We start from the raw sequence: 20822 nt of genomic DNA, 5'->3' as shown, positions 1-20822 counted from the left end.
GGAGGCGAAGAATTGAGGAGAAGCTTAACGAAATTGTAAACGAAATAGAGCGATATTGAAACACTCGCGCGCCCGAAGTTTTGAGGGAGCGTTCCGTCGCGGAGCCTGAAAGTTTAATCTTATAAGACTCGGATCCACCTTCAAGTCTCCCAAATGTATCCAGTTCGTGCGCAGCATTTGGGCGGCGAGGCTGCTGCCACGGGCGGCGAGGTAAGGCCTAAGGAAAAAAAAATATTGTAAACTTTCCAGACAGTTTCCAGAGGGATCAATACTCAGTGGAAACTCCTGAGTCGGACGCCTCCTGGAACTAGCAAGGTGCCTCCTCCGCCACCGATGGCCTCCCAAGCCTCCTAGCAACACCCGGCCTAGGCCTCCCCGCCGCTGGGTCCCTCCCGCCCTACCTCCCTTTCTGACTCGCCCAAGAGTAATATTCCCAACCATTCTTCATTAGGCGCCGCTTTAGTAGGGAACTAGACTTGTCGCAGCCGAGAGTGACGAGGAGACTCTCTTATATCGAGGTGGGTTTCCCATCGGTCTAAATTTAACCGCACGGCAACACCCCGGCCTATACACAAGTCCCCGAGCCTCGGCCACCGGGCGCTCGGCACTCCAGAAACCCCCAGCAGTTGATCCCGCGCCCTTGGTTGCTGGCACCGCCGAGTGCTACCGAGCCTCCAGTCTTCCGAGGTGGAGTTGAGAATGAATTTGCAAATTAGAGACCAGTCCGAGCAAGGCAGGAGTTCCCTGTTAGCAACACCTCGCAAGAGGTCTCAAGCCTGTATATTGACCCAGGTGTTTCCAGAGGGTAGGCTCTTCCCAAAGTGTATCACTGCAAACCATATTGAACCACTGCCGGACTCGCCCCTTTGTCCCCTGCATCAGGGAATTAGTTTTCGTCTATGCCTTTTGTTAGCAAGAGATTAATACTTTCCTTTATAAGAATCTCATATGTTCAAGGTATCTATTTTTATTCCATGACTGTAGTGGTGGTGCTATATTATTCTCTTATTTGTGTTCATGCCCGCCCACTTCACGGGAATTACGCACCAACATAATATTGTTCGTTTACCTTGGCTGCACTTGAGACCTGTCAGGGCTCAGGCTGGCCTCCTTAGCGTGGCAGCGCCGTCTTGGGAGAAGCCGTGGACGGACTTCCGTACAAACAAAAAAGTCTTGGGAATATTTGACTCTCAGTTCGCTAAAGAAATCTGTCAACTTCTCCAACTGCAGCATTATGTAAGTCTTCTCCTCGCCCGCCTCCATCTTGTTAAGAAATTCTTGGAAGACTTCTCATTTGGATTCTTGGAAGAGGTTCATTCCATTGTGCTCCGAGACCTGGAAAATCTTGAGAAAGAAGAAAGACGGAGAGAGAGAGAGAGAGAGAGAGAGAGAGAGAGAGAGAGAGAGTGTCTTGAAGAAAAGCCTTAACATTTCTTTGAAGCTAATAAAATGTACACATTAAAAATAGTGGTGTTAGCTACTCGCTTTACATAGCGAAGCGTTATAATACTCCCTCTCCAACACGGCCAAGACAATAAAGAAATAAGCGTTACAAAGGAGGCGGCTGAACACTTTTCCGCGCGCGAGTGTTTATAGAACTCAAATGATGTTGACATGAGGCGCATTCAGCGGGTCTTGTCATCTCGGGCCCGACAAAGGAGAGCTCGCGGGCCCCGTCTACCACCAGGATGAATGTTCAAGCACAAACATTATTAAGAAGCACATGACGCGTGTCAGCTGCAGACGGAGGGAGAAGCTGCACTAAATAAACATCCCGGCCAATTAGAAAATTTTGTTATGTCCATTGTGTAGCCTCTGGAGGCAGCAGCAGTGGCGGTGGAGGGGGCTTAGGAGGAGGAGGAGGAGAAAGCCCCCGTCAGCAATATGTAACGCAGTCTCAAGACGTATTCAAGATCTGACGCGGCGCAAATAAGCCAAGAGTTCCTGGAAATCGCCGTGTCCCAGGAGCGACCGAATGTGGCCAGAGCTTGCCAAGTGTCCGGCCAAGCATGAGAGCCCTTGCCGGCGGTCAAGCTGGACAAGGGGAAGACACGCGCACTCACCTTTGATGTTAGATGGAGGACGAAGGAGGAGGAGGAGGAAGAGGAAGAGGAAGATGACGACGAAGGAGAACCAAGAGAAGGCTAAGAAGGAGGAGGAGGAGGCAAAGGAGGAGGAGGAGGAGGTGAAGGAGGAGGAGGAGGAGGTGAAGGAGGAGGAAGAGGAGGTGAAGGAAGCCCCGCTATCTGGAATCTCCGTCCGATATGTTTACCAGAGAATCCACACCATTGGGTCCTCCTCCTCCTCCTCCTCCTCCTCCTCTTCTTCTTCTTCTTCTTCTTCTAGTTGTGAGGACAGAATGTGTTCAAAGCAAAACTAAGAATGATTCAAAGCACATGAAGGACACCAATTACTTCTTGACTCACCCAAAGACTCTCTCTCTCTCTCTCTCTCTCTCTCTCTCTCTCTCTCTCTCTCTCTCTCTCTCTCTCTCTCTCTCTCTCTCTCTCTCTCTCTCTCTCTCTCTCTCTCTCTCTCTCTCTCTCTCTCTCTCTCTCTCTCTCTCTCTCTCTCTCTCTCTCTCTCTCTCTCTCTCTCTCTCTCTCTCTCTCTCTCTCTCTCTCTCTCTCTCTCTCTCTCTCTCTCTCTCTCTCTCTCTCTCTCTCTCTCTCTCTCTCTCTCTCTCTCTCTCTCTCTCGTGTCACCTGGAACTTCACGAGAGGATTCTGGGACGCAGCTTTTGAAATATGTAATAAGTTTGTGCCTCAGAATTCCAAGTTTTTTCCAAGACGTCTCGTGTAGGATGTCTGAGAGCGCTGGCGGGGATGGGCGGGCGGGCAGCCAGCCGTCTTGACACTGGGAGTCTTCAAGAAATATTTAGAAAAAGATGTGCGAAGGAAATATTCGTGCTTTTTTTTCTCTCTCGCTCTCTTTTTCTCTCTCCTTCTCTTGGTTCTTCTTTTGCCTTCTTTACTTTCCTTGGTATAATTATTTGCTTTTTTTCTTTTCATCGTCGTTACTCTCTCTCTCTCTCTCTCTCTCTCTCTCTCTCTCTCTCTCTCTCTCTCTCTCTCTCTCTCTCTCTCTCTCTCTCTCTCTCTCTCTCTCTCTCTCTCTCTCTCTCTCTCTCTCTCTCCAATCATTATAGTTTCTTTGGGCTTGTTTGTTTTCCTTTTTTTGTGTGTGTGTATTTTTGAGGGGAAGGAAAATTGATTGCCTGTGGTTGGTTTTTTTTTTCTTTGATGTTCTTTTTGTGTTGTCGTTGTTGTTGCATCTTGAGTACGAGGTTTGTGTGTGTGTGTTTTGCTGTGTTTCTTCCTCTCCCTGTATTTTCCGCCTCTTTCACTCCGGCGCTGATGTGTTCGTCCCTCCTTGGCCGCCACCAATAACATCCCATCTTCCTGTGCTCCTCCCTCGACGCTCCCCGGCTTCCCTCAAATATCTCTGCTTCGAGTCTCCCGGTTCTCCTCGTCTTCGCCTTTTTTTTTTCTTTTTTCTTCTTCCGCTTCACCTTTTTCTTTCTTTTCTGCTTGAACCCTCCCGGCTTTCTCTTTCACACCTCCTTTCACTTTACATCTTTCCACATTATCTGCCTCCCTTTTTTTTTAATCTCATCTCCTCCTCCTCCTCCTCCTCCTCCTCCTCCTCCCACTGGTGTTCCTTCGTGGCCTTCTTCTCTTCCTCCTCATCCTCCTTGTCCTCCTTAGATCGTGGTCAGCGACGCCTCTCGTAAGCAGATATTTCAACATGTAAAAAAAAGTTAAGAAAAAAAATGTCTAAGGCCGTTCTCAGAAGCTGCAGGATGGGTACGAGAGGCGCTCGCGTGCACACACACACACACACACACACACACACACACACACACACACACATACACACAGAGTCTCCTTCTCACGTGTCTTTACTGGGCATGTGCGTGTCTGTGCACGTATCACCTCGCACGTGCCGGGTTTTTTTTTTTTTTTTTTTTTGATGTGTGTGTGTGTGTGTGTGTGTGTGTGTGTGTGTGTGTGTGTGTAAGAAAATGTGCATGTTCGTGTGTGTTTAAAAGATGTATTCCCTTTTTATCTTCTTCCCCTTCCTCCTCATCTCTCTCCTCCTCCTCTCAAAGGTTCTTTAATAAGTGACTCATGTGAATGCATTTGTGTGTGTGTGTGTGTGTGTGTGTGTGTGGAGAGAGAGAGAGAGAGAGAGAGAGAGAGAGAGAGAGAGAGAGAGAGAGAGAGAGAGAAGATATAAGGGGAGGGGTGGAGGCCCAAGTGACCACTTCCCTAACAGCCACTCGGCGGACCTGACTTTCTTTTAATGACGTGTACACCTGAAGGCTCGTCGACTAGATCAATACCTGCAACCGAGGAGATGGTGCACGAGGAGGAGGAGGAGGAGGAGGAGGAGGAGGAGGAGAAAAGAAGAGGAGGAGGGGTACATAAGCAGATCGCGACAAGATAAAGGCAGATGAAAGGAGAACACAAAAATAGATCAGCGGTGAACGAACGGAAAATATTAAAGAAAAGAAACCACGATTGAAAGGTAAAGAAAGATGCATGGCTGTGTGTGTGTGTGTGTGTGTGTGTGTGTGTGTGTGTGTGTGTGTGTGTGTGTGTGTGTCAGGAGGATAAACAGGAAGAGGAAGGAATTAGAAGCTTACAAAAGGGAAAATGATGATGTTGGGGAAGAAACAGAACAAGGGGGAGAGTAATGAAAGGCGCGGCACAGGGAGAACAGGGGAGAACACGGCGAGGGTGGTTAAAAGAGAAGGGGAAAACGTGGTATACGATAAATAAGCGGTACGGGAGGATCTATTATAGCCATTTTTTATAGATATATATTTACCGCTATTTAACTGAAAACTGATAATTTTCAGAACATTAGTTCCCGGCCATCATTAGTTCAAGAACGATGGAGAGACGGAGCGGGAAAAGAAAGAATTCACTAAACAAAAGAACACGTCACGTCCTAATAATACCAAGCAATTGCCAGTCAGCTCGATGCTCGCCGTGTAATGTTTATAAACCCGGTGAAGAAACAACGTAAAAAACGAGGCTTTGAGAGGAGGAGGGAGCGATCCTCTTCTGGAGATAGTAGTGGCCCGCCTAATGGCCCTCTCCACGCAGCCGGTGGCGAGGGGCACACGAGCACCCGACTTAAAATTCGCATGGTACTGAACAAGACTGTGAAGGAGGAACTGGCAGGAGGAACTTGTGTTGATTAAAAGCGTCGCTGTGAATACCGAGAGCCCTTCCGGCCTTCCTTCCCCACCAGCCCGCCAGCCCGCCAGCCAACCGCTCTTCGTCCGGGCCCCGCTGAGTGGCCGCCGCCCTCGAGTGGCTGCTATCTTGACCATTGGCCCCTGGACGTTGCCCTCTCACCGTCGCCTAGAGAGCCTACCTGTGCGTGCCTCTCAGCCTGCGTCCGTGTGTGTGCTTGGCATGGTAGGCGGGTGTGTGCGGTACGAGGAAAGGGGGGGAGGAGGTCAGGCTGATATGATTTTCGAGTTTTATGGAACAATAAGTTGAGGGGGGGCGGGGCGCGGATCGACACATGAGGGGAGTCTTCAGGTCAGGTAAGTCCGAGGCCCCGACTGACCCCTCCCGTGTTGACACTGACCATTGTTTCCTCCGGCCAAGAGTCGCCATCTTGCCTGTCTCTCAACTGTCGAGTGGCTGCTATTGGCTTCTGGGCTGCCGCGAACAACAGCAACAACAATAAACTCACCTAAAGTTGTTCCGTTCTTGTTATCTCAAAATATCATTTTTCGAGTATTTTTTTTAGTTGCATAGATATTATTTTTAAATTAAACTAAGTTCTTAGATAAAATAAAGTAAGCGTATTGATTGATTCGTTCAATTATCTGAGAACGTTTGATATCCATGAATTCGAAGGCGTATCATCATCTTTCCCTTCCATCACCATCATTATCATCATCTTCATCATCTTCCTTTTCTTCTCCTCCTTTCTTTCATTGACACTCGTCGTCCTCGTCCCCCTCCATCTCCTCCTCCCGCTAATGTTACGTAAGCGTGGCCCCGGAGCGCAGTGCAGCGTAGATCCTTAAGTTGACCCCAGATGAACTCCCGTGGATACAAAGGGAAGTCCTGCAGCTCTCTGCCTCCCGGCCACCAGGTATGACAGGTAAACACAGGGCCATGATGCTCCTGCCGCCCCTCGCCCGCCGCACGCCCCTAATCACCGGGGACACAAGGTCGGTTCTGGCGGCGCGTGGGAGAGGCAGACTTCATCCGATTGCGCGCTAGCATTCCGTGGGAGATTTGGTTAAGCTGAAGACCACATAATGCCCTCCACTTTGTGTTGACAGCCGCCAACCCGGCCGCTTTGATGACAGACAGACAACCGGTTGTATGCCGTTGGCCGCCAAGTCTCTCCATCCAAAGCCATTTCTTCCATCGCCGCAGCCTATAGCTTCACCGATTGCCACTACTACTACTACTACTACTACTACTACTACTACCACTATTACTACTACTACTATGCTACTTTACTACTGCTACTACTATTACGGTTCCAACATCTACTACTATCATTACGCCACTGCTGCATTTACCATTACGACCAATTCTACTGCCCCTACCACGATTACTACTGCCCCTATATCATTATCATCATCACCCTTACATCCTCCATCACCACCACCACTGCCATCGCCGCCGCCGCCTCCGCTCTGTGTCATCTCATTTCGTCGGTGCCATTTTTATCTACGGGCGACTCGGAGATGATATGGAGGCCGCGGCGAGTCGTCCTATATTCGTGTGATGCTGCCGCGGGGGATCCCTGCCGCTGGGGACCCCCGGGGAGAGACAGGAACCCGAGGGAGGCGCTACTGGGGGAATGGTGGAATTCATTTTTTTAAGGGGGAGGAGGTAGGAACGAACACACACACACACACACACACACACACACACACACACACACACACACACACACAAGGACACGACCCTTTCTATTGTCATGGTGTAAGTTGTCATACCGCAAGTGGTGATCCATAACCAGGCCTCATAATTTCCCTTCCTTATCCATACCGTCTCTCTCTCTCTCTCTCTCTCTCTCTCTCTCTCTCTCTCTCTCTCACGCTGATCGTTCCTTTGATTACTTATTCAGGATTTTCAGTCTCATAACGCTGAGCCTTCACCCCCTCCCCCCCGCACCGCCTCTCCCGGGCCGGTGCGGGAAGGGTACTGTGTCAGCCTGTTACTCTCAATCAGCCTCGTTGCCGCACCCGGGAGGAGCAGCATTGCCACCATTCTGCTGCTTGAGGCCCTCCTGCCGCGTCCCTTACAGTGTTAAGGTCCTCGCGCTCGTGACATTACTCGTGTATATGCTAAAGACCGTGGTTTCGGCTGCTGTGTATTGCTGCATCGAGCCGTCATAATGTGTTACAGTGCTAGTTTCAAGGTGCATATGAAGAAGAGCGAGGATGTGGTCATAAAGGTTGGGTTTTACGATCATTTACAAGATCTGCTGATTATTTTGAGAGACAGTTGAGGAGATGACGATGCGGTGACTCATCCTTCAGTTCCAAGAAAGAGAACGTAAAGAGACGGAAGTTAAAATCAAGATTGTTATGCGTGTCGTGAACGAAAAAAAAAGTAATAATTATAATAATCAGGGAGGGAAAGGAGCTTTACAAGCCACACATTAGAAATGAGAATGTGCAGCAGTTGCCCTCAAACCAGGTTTCTCCCCAAGGATCCCACGAGAGGAGACGTGACGGTGCCCTGGAGCAGCGGCGGCGGTGGAGGTGCAGGTGGTGGCGTGTGGGTGGGTGGGGGGTGATGGTCGTGGGGCTCGGGGCGGGGTCGGGTGCAGGAAGAGGAGGAGGCTAACATACGGCCTGTATACTTTGCTGTTTGTTTACCTACTCTCATCCCCACTTCGAGGGGCTAGTCCATCTTGAAATATCACGTTACTTGCTTTTCCCACCGTTAGTTAAGTATAAGCGTGCGTGTGGGCGTCGCTTGGGCTCCTGTTGTTGTTGATGCTTGACTGTCGAACATGGAAAGTTTGTCGTGTGGCGTGAGTCGTACGCTGCAGCGAGGGAGTGCAGGAAGGAGAGAAGCCGGGGGGAAAAATTATGATGCTAATTTTACTCAGGGAAACGTGACCGGAAGTTGAAGTGACAGACAGCATGAGTCGCAGGAAAATATGATCCAGAAGCGCACATTCCTTTTCTTCATGTCATCCTCTTCCTTACTCTTTCCCCTCTGCCTCCCCTCCCCTTCCTTCCCATCCTCTTTTCGTGCATTCCTACCCACACCCAAGTTCACGCACCTCTTTCTTTCTCCCTCTAACCTCCCCCTCCCTTCAGTTTCCTGCTCCGTTCCTCCTCCCCTCGCGCCGTGGGTTGCTGTGGTAATACACGTGGTCCAGATTTATATCGGTCTCCCCTCATCTGAGCATCTTTTACGTGCAGTGAATTATCAAAAGGAAGTTAACGCACGTGCTACTTTATTGTTTCAGCTAACAGGCAGGTTTATAACAACATGCGAGCATCGTCGGCATCGTTACTGAGGTTTATGCATCGTATGTGGGGTTTGGGGATGTGCAGGGGGAAGCTTGGGTTTGTGCTGGAGGGAAGAGGAGGGGGAGGAGGAGGAGGAGGGGGGCGACAGCTAGAGGGAGGTTTTCATAGGGGGGAAAGAGAGAAAACCGGCATCCGTCCTTCTCCACCTCCTTCCCTCCCTCACTCCCTACCTGTCATCAGGATACATTTTTTCCCCGTCACCGTCACTCGCCAGTCCCGTCCGTCACCCATCCCGCCCACAAATAAAGGATATTAGATTAATGTTCAATGCATATGTGTGTGTGTGTGTGTGTGTGTGTGTGTGTGTGTGGAGGTAGCAATAATGGTGGGGGTGGGGGTGGGTGCTGTGGATCGAGGTTAGGAGAACTAGAGAGGACGAGGAGGTTGAGGAGGAGGCAGAGGTGACGTGGAGAGGCTGTCATGTTGCAGCGTTCTCTTCCCTTTGTCATGGCGTATTGTGGCCGTGACAGACACAACTGTCCTGTCAGGTGGAGTGAGATATGTGTCAGCCGGGCCCTGTCGACGGCTGTTTTAACTCCTGCTGCCTTGCCTCCGCCGCTGTTGTTGTCATTGTTGCTGTTTCTGTTTCCCCCATACAACCTTTCTCTACACGTACACGTATTTTGCCCCTCACACTTTTGTATTTACTGGGAAGTGACAACAAATACATCAGCAGGGCAGACTCTAGGTTACCGGTGTCCTTTCCTTTGTCTATTTGCTTCATCCATTTCCCAGCTGCTTGTCGTGTTGGTGCACCCATCGGCGTTCAGGTGGTAGTGGTGTGTCAGACCGCCGCTGTAACTCTTCATCAGCTTGCAACAAGTGACTCTAACACGGGGTTACCCAGAGTGTCATCGTCTGTTGCTGTGATGGAGAGGGCTGGTGGGCGCGCCGCTCCCGCCAGCATCGTCTCCTCCTTTAACGCAACCCACCCTGACTCCCTCCCACCGTCCCCCTGCAGCCCCAGGTTGTGAGGGTTGTGGTTGTCGACCCTGCGTGACTGCGTGTGTGAAGACCCTTTACAACACAGAGCTGCGGTTCCTCGGGGGGTTTCAAAGGGAGGGTTCACCATTGCAGAGGCACTACAGGCAGGAAGGTTGTGTGCCCAGTCAGTTTAGCTTGTCCTGTCCTGGCTGGCCGCTTGAATGAGTTATGGTAAGACCGAAGACAGTCATTGTGGCTGAAGATTTGTGGTGTGGGTACAGACAGGGTCGCAAGGACTTAGGTTTTTGTTGTTGATCTTGTGTACTTTTAGTCTCCGTGGGATAGAATGTTTTTTGCGTGGCCACCTTGTTGTTGTGGACGGCATGCCAGGTGTCACTGAGGGTCCCCAAGAGCTTTACGAAGGCCAACGTTTTCCTTACACCCATTTCTTCACATCTTCCTCTATTGTTATTGTGAAGGGGTTTGGGTTCGCGCCAGGCCTTCACTTTCACACCCGACGCCCAAGCAAGCACAGGATAGAAGTTAAGGGCTAAGTAAGAGACCCAATAGACTGCTTCCTCCTCCTTCTCTGTCTCCTCCTCCTCTGCCTTCTCCTCCTCCTTTAGTTCCTCCTCCTTCTCCTTGTCCCTTCAAGTGCATCCTCCTCCTCCTCCTGTCCCTCCTCCTGCCCCTCCTCCTTGCTCCACGTAGTTTGCAGGACTAATCATGGTATTGCTTCAGGCTAACTTTACTCCTGTTGTCCTTAGACGCCGTGGCTTTGATCTGTTTGGCGCCGTTCAGGGCCTCGCAAGCCAACGTTCACTTGATTTCACTTTGTGTTCAGACATAATGAAAGGTGTTGTTATTTCAAGATGATTTATAAAGGTGTTGGTGGAGAGAGAGAGAGAGAGAGAGAGAGAGAGAGAGAGAGAGAGAGAGAAACGTTACCAGTTGACCCTCTATATTTAAACTTCAAATTCTCACCTGCAGTAATTAAGTAGTGGTCCGCGATCTTGCCTTTCACTCCATCCTTCCTACGTCCACCGACGAGAGAGAGAGAGAGAGAGAGAGAGAGAGAGAGAGAGAGAGAGAGAGACTGGGCAATACTACTGAAAGGCAATTCCCTCCTGCCATTTGCTCCTCACTAAGTTCACAAGTTCATTCATGGCTCCCGAAACCTGGTGGTTTTCTTCCTCTCCTCTGTGTGTGTGTGTGTGTGTGTGTGTGTGTGTGATTCAAGTTGAAAGCCGTAGGAACATTGTCTCATCGATAATAATGATAATAGTAATAATAATAATAATAATAATAATAATAATAATAATAATAAAATGTTTGCGTGTAATATGATGAAAACTAGGTCGTAGCCAAATATGTTTAGTTTCTCTCTCTCTCTCTCTCTCTCTCTCTCTCTCTCTCTCTCTCTCTCTCTCTCTCTCTCTCTCCATGAAGAGGCGTGGTTGCTTTATTATGTTTCTGTACTTTTATTACCACTTTCAGCCCTCTGTATAAAACTTGGCTATCTTAATATCAACCTAGTATAGCATTGGTTACTGAAATATTGTTGAAGGGGACGGGAAAGGGAAACGGAGAACGGGTATAGGGGGGTGATAAGGGGAATGTAGAGAAAGGGGAGGAAAGGGAGGGAAAGGGGAGGGCGGTAGGCACGCTGTCAAATCGCAATATTGACACCATAAGCCTCGTATTTATGGCCAGGCTAAGTCCGACAGCGATCGATTTTTCCCCTCAAACCCAAAATTGCGTATAGCAGAGGTTTTGTGTGTGTGTGTGTGTGTGTGTGTGTGTGTGAATAATCGCGTCTTATTAGTCATATCCAGCTAGTTTTGACGTGATACATAACAGTTTATGAATTTCAATTTGCTAAATGCTGCAGCAAGAACTAAATTTTGATATGTGTACTTGTTCCATTGCAAGTACACATATATTGACGTCATATAATGAATCTTATATCTAATAGAAGTAGTAAAATGATGACGCTCTGGATGGCAAGGTGACAGCAGCAGCAGCAGGTCGTATGGTTGCCCAGAGACCCTCCATTCCCCCCTTCCCTCCCACCTTTCACCGTAACCCAAGACTGTGGAGCAAACCAACACACACACACACACACACACACACACATACCAGTAGCATGCCTATCTAAATCATCAAACTGTCAATCAGTCCGTCGTATTCCAGTAAAGTTGACTCTGAATGAGGAAAAATAATGATAATAATAATGATTGTTGCATTGCAGTGCCCGCAGCGCATTCCTGTGATTCTAAGAGCGGATACATAACCTATAATCCGACTTTTCTCCTCCTCCTTGTCGTCCTCCTCTTCTTCACTAGTCTCCCCCTCATAACCTCATTTTCTCACTTCTACTACTGCGACTACTGCTCTTGTTTCTATTTCCCGTCCTTCTCTTGACGCACTCCTATTCTCCTCCACCGCCATGTCCCCACCAGCACAACTACTGAAGCTACATCCTCCTTCTCCTCGTCTCTTCTTTCTCTTCTTCATTCTTTTCTTCCGGCGCATAGAAAAGTGACGTTTTGGCAACCTCTTGCGTGACTCACCCAGCGCTCCGCAAGCCCTGCCGGGGGATGCACTTCATTCTTCCGCCCATTTTCCTCCGTCCCTGCGTAAATGATTGAAAGCCAGGGGGAAATAAATTGCTAATGAGACTCAGTATTTGTTGCATGTCGACGCTCTGCCAAATATTCACCTCCCCTAATACAGTCACGCGGATAGTTTTCTCGTCTTCTGGTTCCAATATATTGTCCACCGTGAATAGCCCTGTGTAGATGTGTGTTGTGTGTAGCGTTTTATTAATATTGTGTCGCGTGTCATGTTATTTTCGTTGCATTATTTTAGAATATAGATCATTCCTGTCAACAAATATTCTTGGTGTAGTTTTGACAACGATGCCATTCTAATAAGTCCATTCCGGTGTCCGAAGGGTTGAGCTTAAATAGTGAAATATCACCTATGCCTATTTTCTCTGCTTAAGATGTAGGATATAGGCCATAGGGTCTTGTTTTTTTAAGGTTTTGTTGAGTGACAGACCCGGAAAACTGCTTGCGAATCCGCGTCAGTCCATCCCTGCACGACCTGGCCGCTGCGGCGCCGAGGCAGCAAAGAAAATGGTGCCGGGCAGACTCGTATAATCCGGCGAGAAACTCTTAGGGCTTTCACTTCTCACATCAGCTATTTCTAAAGTCCGTAAAGGAGATTAATCGGGTTTTCATGAGGGTTTTTTCACATTCATGGTACAGGAGAAGGGCCACACTACAACCAGGGTCATTAAACTACCACTGGAATTAACCTAAATGCCTACGAAAGCCTTGCCAAACATGTGTAGCCTACTTGGGCGCCGTAAGGTTTGAGAATACGGGCTGGTTAGTTACTGCCGCAATACATTATTTAGCTTTTCGGGCCCAAACGTCACAGTTTAATGTTTAAAATTATCAACATCATAATGCTCGTAATTCTGATTTATACTACATTATCTTATCATGCAATCATGAAAAATAGGTTACAGGGATATATTTAAATAAATGAAATGCGAGTAAAGAAAAACATATAGTGGTCGACGTGTTTTGCCTTTCGTGATGACGATAATAAAGATGCTAGTGGTGATTGAGTGATGTTTTGATGATAGTTGATAGCGCCGCTATACAGCTGCAGCAGCATCGGGGCTGTTGAATGAATTACACGCCGTGGCTGGAATAACGGTGCTGTTTTAGTTTTCTATCCACATTTAAGTCAAACTAAAGCACCGGGTTATATTCAGGAAGTGCTTCTGTTGCAGTAACGCCTAGTGCGTACAGTTGGAGCCGTGTCTTTCACCCTGCCTCAGCTGCGGGCTAAAATGTAGCGTGAGACCCACTCTGACGGCGGAACAGCTGAGGGGCTGCCGGGAGCCTGTGACCGTGGCGTATGCTGGATCAAATTATACAATCAACGAGATTCCACTTACTCCAATATATTATTTTAGTTGTTTGTCCCGTCTCCATCGATCTGACTTCACCTAATCACAAATCAACAGTAGACTTCGCTACAGTTTTATTTTCTCTTAGGGATGTGAGGATAGGAAGACGGAATGTGAGGACTGGAGTATAACACAAATATTCCCTGTGTGGCAGCCTGCGACACTCCAACAGCCGGGCGCGTGCTTTGGCCTCCCTACGGCAATCTTGAAATCTAAAGCCGACGCAGTTTGTTTACAAATACATAAATTCTCTGCATGTCTCGGGGAGATATAACGGACCCCTGAGATGAGTGACGTGCTACGAAGAGGGATATGTATGTACATATGTAGAACAGAGCTTGTAAATATCGCTATAGCAGATGAAGCAGAGGTATCCCGACCAAACAAAAAAGAGAGGGGGGAAAAATAAGCCGGAGAGACTGGCATGAGCACGTGGCTTGCTTGTTTCCTTCTTGTTCTCATGTGATGACCTAACAAGAAGGTTTGTTTTCACGTATTTTTAGCTCTCCCTTCGATTTTTTTTTTTTCCCAGAACATATTACGTGTGAGATTTCAATATTTTGACACACGCTCAGTTTAGTTTGCATTGGAATCGAGCCACAGGAAGCAAGAAGTTAATGAAAACATTGAACGAAAACGCACGGTGTGGCCTTCTGCCCATCAACTTTCTGGCATCTGCGCATGTCCAGTGCCCACTGCCGCTCTGACAGACTGCCGCCACATGCCCGCAGGGTATTCTGGTGCCCCGCTGCCCCCCCCCTCGGCTCACACCCTCCCTCGCGCTAGTCTCGCTCTCCCTCTTCCTGGCGTATCTGGTCATCATTGGCAGTGCCCTTTTGAGAATGTGGGGGAGTTTGTTGTTAAAGATTTACTCCTAGTATCACTAGGGGAACGGGCCCTTGTCCGAAGACGGCCCGGCTCGTTAAGAGGGAAAAGATCGCTCCCCCCTGCATGAGGGGGCACGGGCCTTAGCCAAAGGCCGTTGCAAACCCCGTAGCAGGGTGCCGACAGACCGACTCTATCGGCGATCGAAATCTTGCCGACCAAAGTCGGTCTGTCGACGAGGACTGGCGTGTGTCTGTCAGAATTGCTTCCGATCTGCCTACCACTGATCGTCAGGATAATAAGCGAAAAAAATTATTAAGTCCGTTTATGGAACACGAGCACTGTCCTTGAGCTTAATGATTGGTGTCAATAATTGACTTCTTCCAAATTTACGTTTTGTGAAGCATGCGAAAGTAAAGTTACGTATTTACACCGCGCTTCCACACAGCTGTGATTGGCTGATAAGATGGGGGCTCGGGAAGGCCAGAGCCCGCGCCGCCGACTTCACGTGCTTTCCCAAGAAAGCGGGAAGCAAGGGAGACTCAAACATTTTTGAGGAGAGGCACATTCCCAAGGAGACTGCAATATATATATATATATATATATATATATATATATATATATATATATATATATATATATATATATATATATATATTGGTGTTGGTTACAGGGTATTATTCTCGCCACGCAAGCCATGTAAATTATTCGCACTAGCCAGTTCAACAAATTACAGCTTTTCGTTACCGAGTAACATCATCGTAGAAGCTACGTTTGATGAGTCGCGTTGTAGAGGTTGGAGGCTCGTGAAACTCCCTCGGCGTTGTCAGTACAAAATAAATCAGTTTAAATTACTTCAGTTAACGATCTTTTTTTACCGCAGCTGCATTGTGCTTCTACTTCATTATTCCTTATGCCTAGCCAACCCGTCATAATGATATAACTGGGATAGAACATAACTTACTCCAAAAAAAGGTGTTTATGCATATTCTGTTAATTCAATGTTAATTAGCATAGTTCTGGAGTCGTCGCGGAGAGGAAGGAAGCGGCGCGGAGTCTGAGCTTCCCCCGATGGACTGAGGCTGCCCGGGATGTGCTGCCCTCTTGAGGCTGACTCAGAAAGCCGCACGGCAACACAGGCCAGCAGGGCGCGAGACTCAAACAGAAACAGCTGACAGTACTACCGCCAGATGCACGACTTGCCCCGCTTTTTGTGTTTCGATTACATACAGTCTGAGCAGATCTTGATTGAGCTATATTTTCAACACAATGATAATTTGTGAAGTAAACAGTAAGCATGTTGGCTGGAACTTTGTAGGTACAACTTTCTTTGATAATGATGAAGTGTAATAGTGAATTACTAAATAATTTATTTTCTTTGGTTTCTAAACTCATATAAGCAACATGGCTATGCAGCAGTGAGTAATCAATGAGGAGGAGGAATGCGGAGGAAAGAGAGGGAGACGCGAGGAGATGACGCATTGAGTTATGGAGACCAGCAGGGCTGCTTTCCACGCGCTCCCTTAATGAAGGCTGTTAAAGTATCGATTTTCGAAACTTGGGAGGTGTGTGTGTGTGTGTGAGAGAGAGAGAGAGAGAGAGAGAGAGAGAGAGAGAGAGGAGGGAGGAGGGTAAAGACGCAAAGAAGAAAGGATGGCTGCCCTGTTTACGTGCCATCCAATCTATCAAACACATAATCATTACTAACAAAAAATATATAACGAGAATAATGTAAACTGTCATCACATTCAGCGCTGCCGTTGATGTTGGAATACCCTCGTTAAGCCGACATACACGCATGAACTGTTGCAAAATGTTAAAAGAATCATTAAAGGTTAATTTTTGCTGATTTAAATATAGTAGTAATCAATACGCTCACCTGTGTCCACCAGCACAGCGAGCGAGGAAGGGAGGGAGGGAGTGAATTATTATTTCCTAACTAGCATGGTGGGAAGCCCCATTTGACAGTGGACGGAAATATATAGACTTATTATTACTACTACTACTACTACTACTACTACTACTACTACTACTACAACAACTACTATTACTTTTACTACTACTACTACTACTACTCTACTACTACTACTACGATTAAAACCGGTGCAGCAAGTGTGCTTGATGAGAAAAGTCATCCATTCCTACAAAAATAGTAACACCCATTATATTTGACCAGACTTTCCGGTATTCCGGCACTCTTTCCGCGGTGTGTGTATAATATGAAACATGTATTTTGATAAGGATAAGGGAGGTGAAAGTAGGTGCTCCCTTCTTGCAGTACGAGGGAAACCACCCAACGAAGCTTTTTCACTTTACTCCCTTGAAGAACAACTCTATTGACCCACTCCAGCGCGTCGCCATTTGCCATCCTGCAGCGCCCGCGGCTTTATCTTACCCCGCCGGGAAGATAAGAAATAAATAATATAAATAAATAAAATATAAATAAATTAATTAAATATTATCTCCTGTGATTGGCCAAACTGCAGAGTCCCGTGGTGGTAGGTATGCTCTCTCTCTCTCTCTCTCTCTCTCTCTCTCTCTCTCTCTCTCTCTCTCTCACACACACACACACACACACACACACACACACTGATTAGAATTATTTTACTCGTTAGGTGCGAACGTTACAAGATTTTTTTTTTTTGGGGGGGGGGTATTCCTACGTGACAGATACATATGAACATTAAAAATGGTTAAATATTTGAAAAAAAAAAATTCTAGAGAATACAGACATACTAGCGGGAGCTGCAGTGATAATGAAGTTGAAAAAAAATATATACATCATTATGACATTCCACGGAGGTTGAGTGGGAGGGAATTTGTAACGAATCTTTTGCTTCTCTTTGCCAACCGCTCAGTTGCAACAAGTTCCTAGTGGATATCCCAGCCCGGCCAGCGATTTTTGCCGTGTCACGCTCCCTGCCCTGCCCCTCCCCGCTGCCCCCCATATAGTAGCAGCCCTCCCCTGCTCCTTGCCCCCGCACTGCCCACACCACCAACACCACAACCTCCTCCTCCTCCTCCTCCTCGACCTTCTCTCTCTCTCTCTCTCTCTCTCTCTCGTCCTTACACCGTTGCTTGCCCGGCCTACCAACCTTACCTCGTCAACACAAGACCCTGCATGCCGCCAACCCTACCTTACCCTACCTACCCTCACCTCACATAACCTCCATTCCGCCATTCCTTCCTCTTTTCGTCCTCTCGTTAGTTCCCCTCTTCCTCCCTTCCCTTAATTTCCGACTTTTAACCAACCTCTTTGCAATCTACAACACGTACCTTCCCTTTCATATTTCTACCTCAAATATTTTTCCTTCCCTCCTATCTGCCTTTCATTTTTTTGTCCTATCCTTCTTCATATAATGCGTAGTTCTTTCTTCATCTGCCTCCCTGACACCACCTTATCCTGCAGCATTTTCCTTCCGTGATTTCTCTATTGCATGTCACTAGCGGAGAATAGAGCAGATTCGTGCCGAGTATGAGTTGTAGAAGCTTGTGGGCTCACTAATACGCCTAGAACCCTAGATAATGGATGCGCTGGCGGCCTATTTTTGGCAGTTGTTATTTGATGTGATTTGATGTGACATATCTCTCAGCCCCGTCTCCCTCCTCCTCTTTTATGGCGTTTATTATTGTCGTTAGCAATGCACAGCAATACAGTCAGCCAGCCATGTCACGGGGGACACACACACACACACAATCCTTCCCATCAACACCCACACACACATTTATCAGTGACCAGAACATAATTCTCCCGCTCGATACTGCGGCTCCTACGATTCCTAGAAATTCCCATCACGGTAAAATTTTGATAAATAATTTTTGGTAATGCAGGAAAACACATCAAAAGCAATTATTCTATTACATTAAGGTGTGGTTATTGAAATGCGGGATCACGTTGCTGTACATGTCTTCCCATCCTCCTCTTCTCTCCTGTAACATGGTTAGGTTGGTTTGGGTTCTGTTGGTGTTACTTTTGGTTTTATTGTCCACTGTAATCGTTGTTAAGCGTCATTTTGAAGGTGTAGTGAAACAAGGTAAAAGGATGGAAGTGAAATCATGCAGGATGGTGATTTTTGTTTGGGCGATTTGGTAGCGTTTGGCTGGCTGCTCGTGCTGGTGGTGCTGTTAATGTCTGACACTTGTGAAAGGTGGGAGTGATGGAGTTATGTCCGTCTGGCCATGCAGCCCCCTCACCTCACCGTCTAGCCTTCACCAGCCAAGCCCCCCCTTTCTCACCTGCCCCTCCAAGCCCCCTCACTCGCCTTCGCCTTCCCTCTCTCACACTCCTCTCCTAGCCCCCTCCTCTCGTCGACCCCTCCCAGGGTTAGATGGTGTGGCTAACTATAGCGGTCAGAGCACCAGTAATAGACACGTCTTCATGAATGGGATGTGTCGTGTGTCTCGTGACCATTGGACTTCACTCTTGGTGGTGGTCATTCTCCGTCCGTCCGTTTGTCTGTTCCATGCCCCGCCCCGCCCCGCCGCCAGGTCACCTTCTGTACCCCTCGGCTGGTCTCTCCTCCCCTGCCACCGCTTCTCTCTTGCTTGGCCATCTCCGCCGCCGCCGCTGCCCGGGTCCCGACCTGCCCCGCGGCCTTATTACCTTTTCTTCTCTCTGCTTCGTTTTCTTTCTTCTGTTTAATTCTGAGGGGATGTTGCTGTTATCATAATACTTGCAGTAATAGCAGCAGCAGTATTAGTAGTAGTAGTCGCACTATTCGTAGTAGTATTAGTAGGAGTATAAATAGTAGGAAGAGCAGAAACGACAGTAAAACAGTCTCCACTTACCCCCACGTAAATACGTTTTTTCACTGTTTCTTTGGTTCAGGCCACCCCAGTATTTCGTTAGCCTGTTTTTACTCTTCCATCCCGCTGCTGCAAACACACCCTCCATCCTTATTTTGCTGCATACAATTATCTAAGGTGCATTTGATATCTCCAGAGCTTCAGTTGACCCGTGTCCTACTTTGGCAAGACGTCGATATCCTCCTTCCCACCCACCCTCTTCCTCTCCCTCCCTCCCCCCTATCTTCCTGCTTCTCCTCCTCCTCCTCCTCTTCTTATATTAGTGTTATCCAAGCATAGTCCCTCTTCTACGCTGGTTCTGTTATCCGCTGTTTTATATAATTGCTGCAGCCTACTAGTGTATGTATAATTCTGATTTCTCTGTATCGTTAAGGAAGAGGTGAAAGCGAAGGTAAATCCAAAGGCCAGGCTTATCAGAAGAACTACAATAAAGGGAGTTCAGGGCTGCTATGGTAGAAACTGGCTGCTATGTAGCTTTCTATGTGTAGTCGGCGGCGTCGGCCCCTCAAGCTGGGGCTCGCAGTCTTGGAGTAGAGAAGTTTAAGATTTTATTTTCCTACCTCTGTTGCGCTGTACATTGTTCGTTCATCATCCTTGCAATATTACGCCTTCCCCCAGTTCACATAACCCATGGTTTCAGCACTGGTCGTGGCTTTCAAGTTTTCTTAGATTCTCGAGTGGTATTCAGGTAAATGTAAACGTCTGCTAGAGTATCAGCTGAGCGGGGAGCGGGATTGGCCGCCAGCATGACGTCATGTTACGTCACGAAGAGTGAACGATGCTTCTCCGTGTTCCTCATATATACGCTTAAAATATAAGTTTTAGGTTTCTGCGCATATCCCATACCTTAAGCATACTGCTAGTTCAGAAAGGACATTTTTTTGTATCGACTAAGACCATGGTAGCTGCAGGGAAGGAGTAGCAGCAGGCAGTGACATAGTAAGAGTACTGCAAACGTTCTCCTCCCCGAGCAGAAAATAATAGCCTCTATATCGGGGCGCTGCGGCGCGTGTCCCTGCCGGCCCACGAGCCCCTTCCCACGAGCGGGTCGGCGCTGCCAGCGAATCGATTCGGACGATTCACTTGGCGTAGACCGAATTCCGTGGAGTAGTTATGCCGTAGCACAAAAATCAACGTCTAACCTCATACTGCCAAACTGTTGTGTTCATGCATCGATACGGGTACACGTGTGAATATTTGTTAAAGCAGTACACCCAAGATAAGGCCAGTGAGGCGGCGTGAGGGCCCGGAGAAGCCAGCCAGCGCGAGCGTATTAGTGTGATTTCGCGTGAACGTTTGTTGGAGATCGCCCCGTGTCTGGATTTGTACCTCAGGTGAGTTTGTTGCTGGACATGACACCTGCATATCCCTCCTGCCTGACCTGATCCCTGGCCTCGGTCCATCCCCGAAGGCCCGACCTAGTGTTGTGCTTGAGCCTGGCGTAAACAGGAGTAAGAACAAACGCCAAGGTGGTGGTGGTGGCTGAACGAATTCCTATTTGGCGTATTTATAGATCCGTCCTCTCCCGCATTGGCACAACCCTTCTGTTGCACACACACACACACAGACCACCTCTGTCACAGCTCAGCGGCCGCCTCACCTGGCCCGCCTTGTTTACCTTGCCATGCCCTCATGAAGGACAGCAAGGCGGCAGGTGACGTTGCGGTTGCTAGGTCACGACGTAAACAAATGGTTGTAAGGTACAAATATAGATCCAACAAAGTATAGCATTCGGGAATG

The 20822-nt window shown here is 48.0% G+C and overlaps 1 protein-coding gene across 5 annotated transcripts in view; it reads left to right on the top strand.

The window, feature by feature from the left end:
- Positions 1–20822, top strand: part of LOC126995607 (uncharacterized) — a 198522-nt gene that overhangs the window by 158602 nt on the left and 19098 nt on the right. Inside the window, exon 1 of one of the 5 annotated variants that reach the window (XM_050855310.1) lies at positions 19401–19421. The exons of 3 other annotated variants lie outside the window; for them this stretch is intronic. The gene's annotated coding sequence lies outside the window, so the exon portion shown is untranslated. Of the gene's footprint in view, positions 1–19400; positions 19422–20106; positions 20417–20822 lie in introns of those variants that run through there. One more of the 5 variants, XM_050855307.1, reaches the window with a different exon arrangement.

Source organism: Eriocheir sinensis, chromosome 8 (assembly GCF_024679095.1).
Source record: "Eriocheir sinensis breed Jianghai 21 chromosome 8, ASM2467909v1, whole genome shotgun sequence".
In the NCBI taxonomy this organism is placed as follows: domain Eukaryota; kingdom Metazoa; phylum Arthropoda; class Malacostraca; order Decapoda; family Varunidae; genus Eriocheir; species Eriocheir sinensis.
This window is presented reverse-complemented; position numbering and strand designations above follow the sequence as displayed.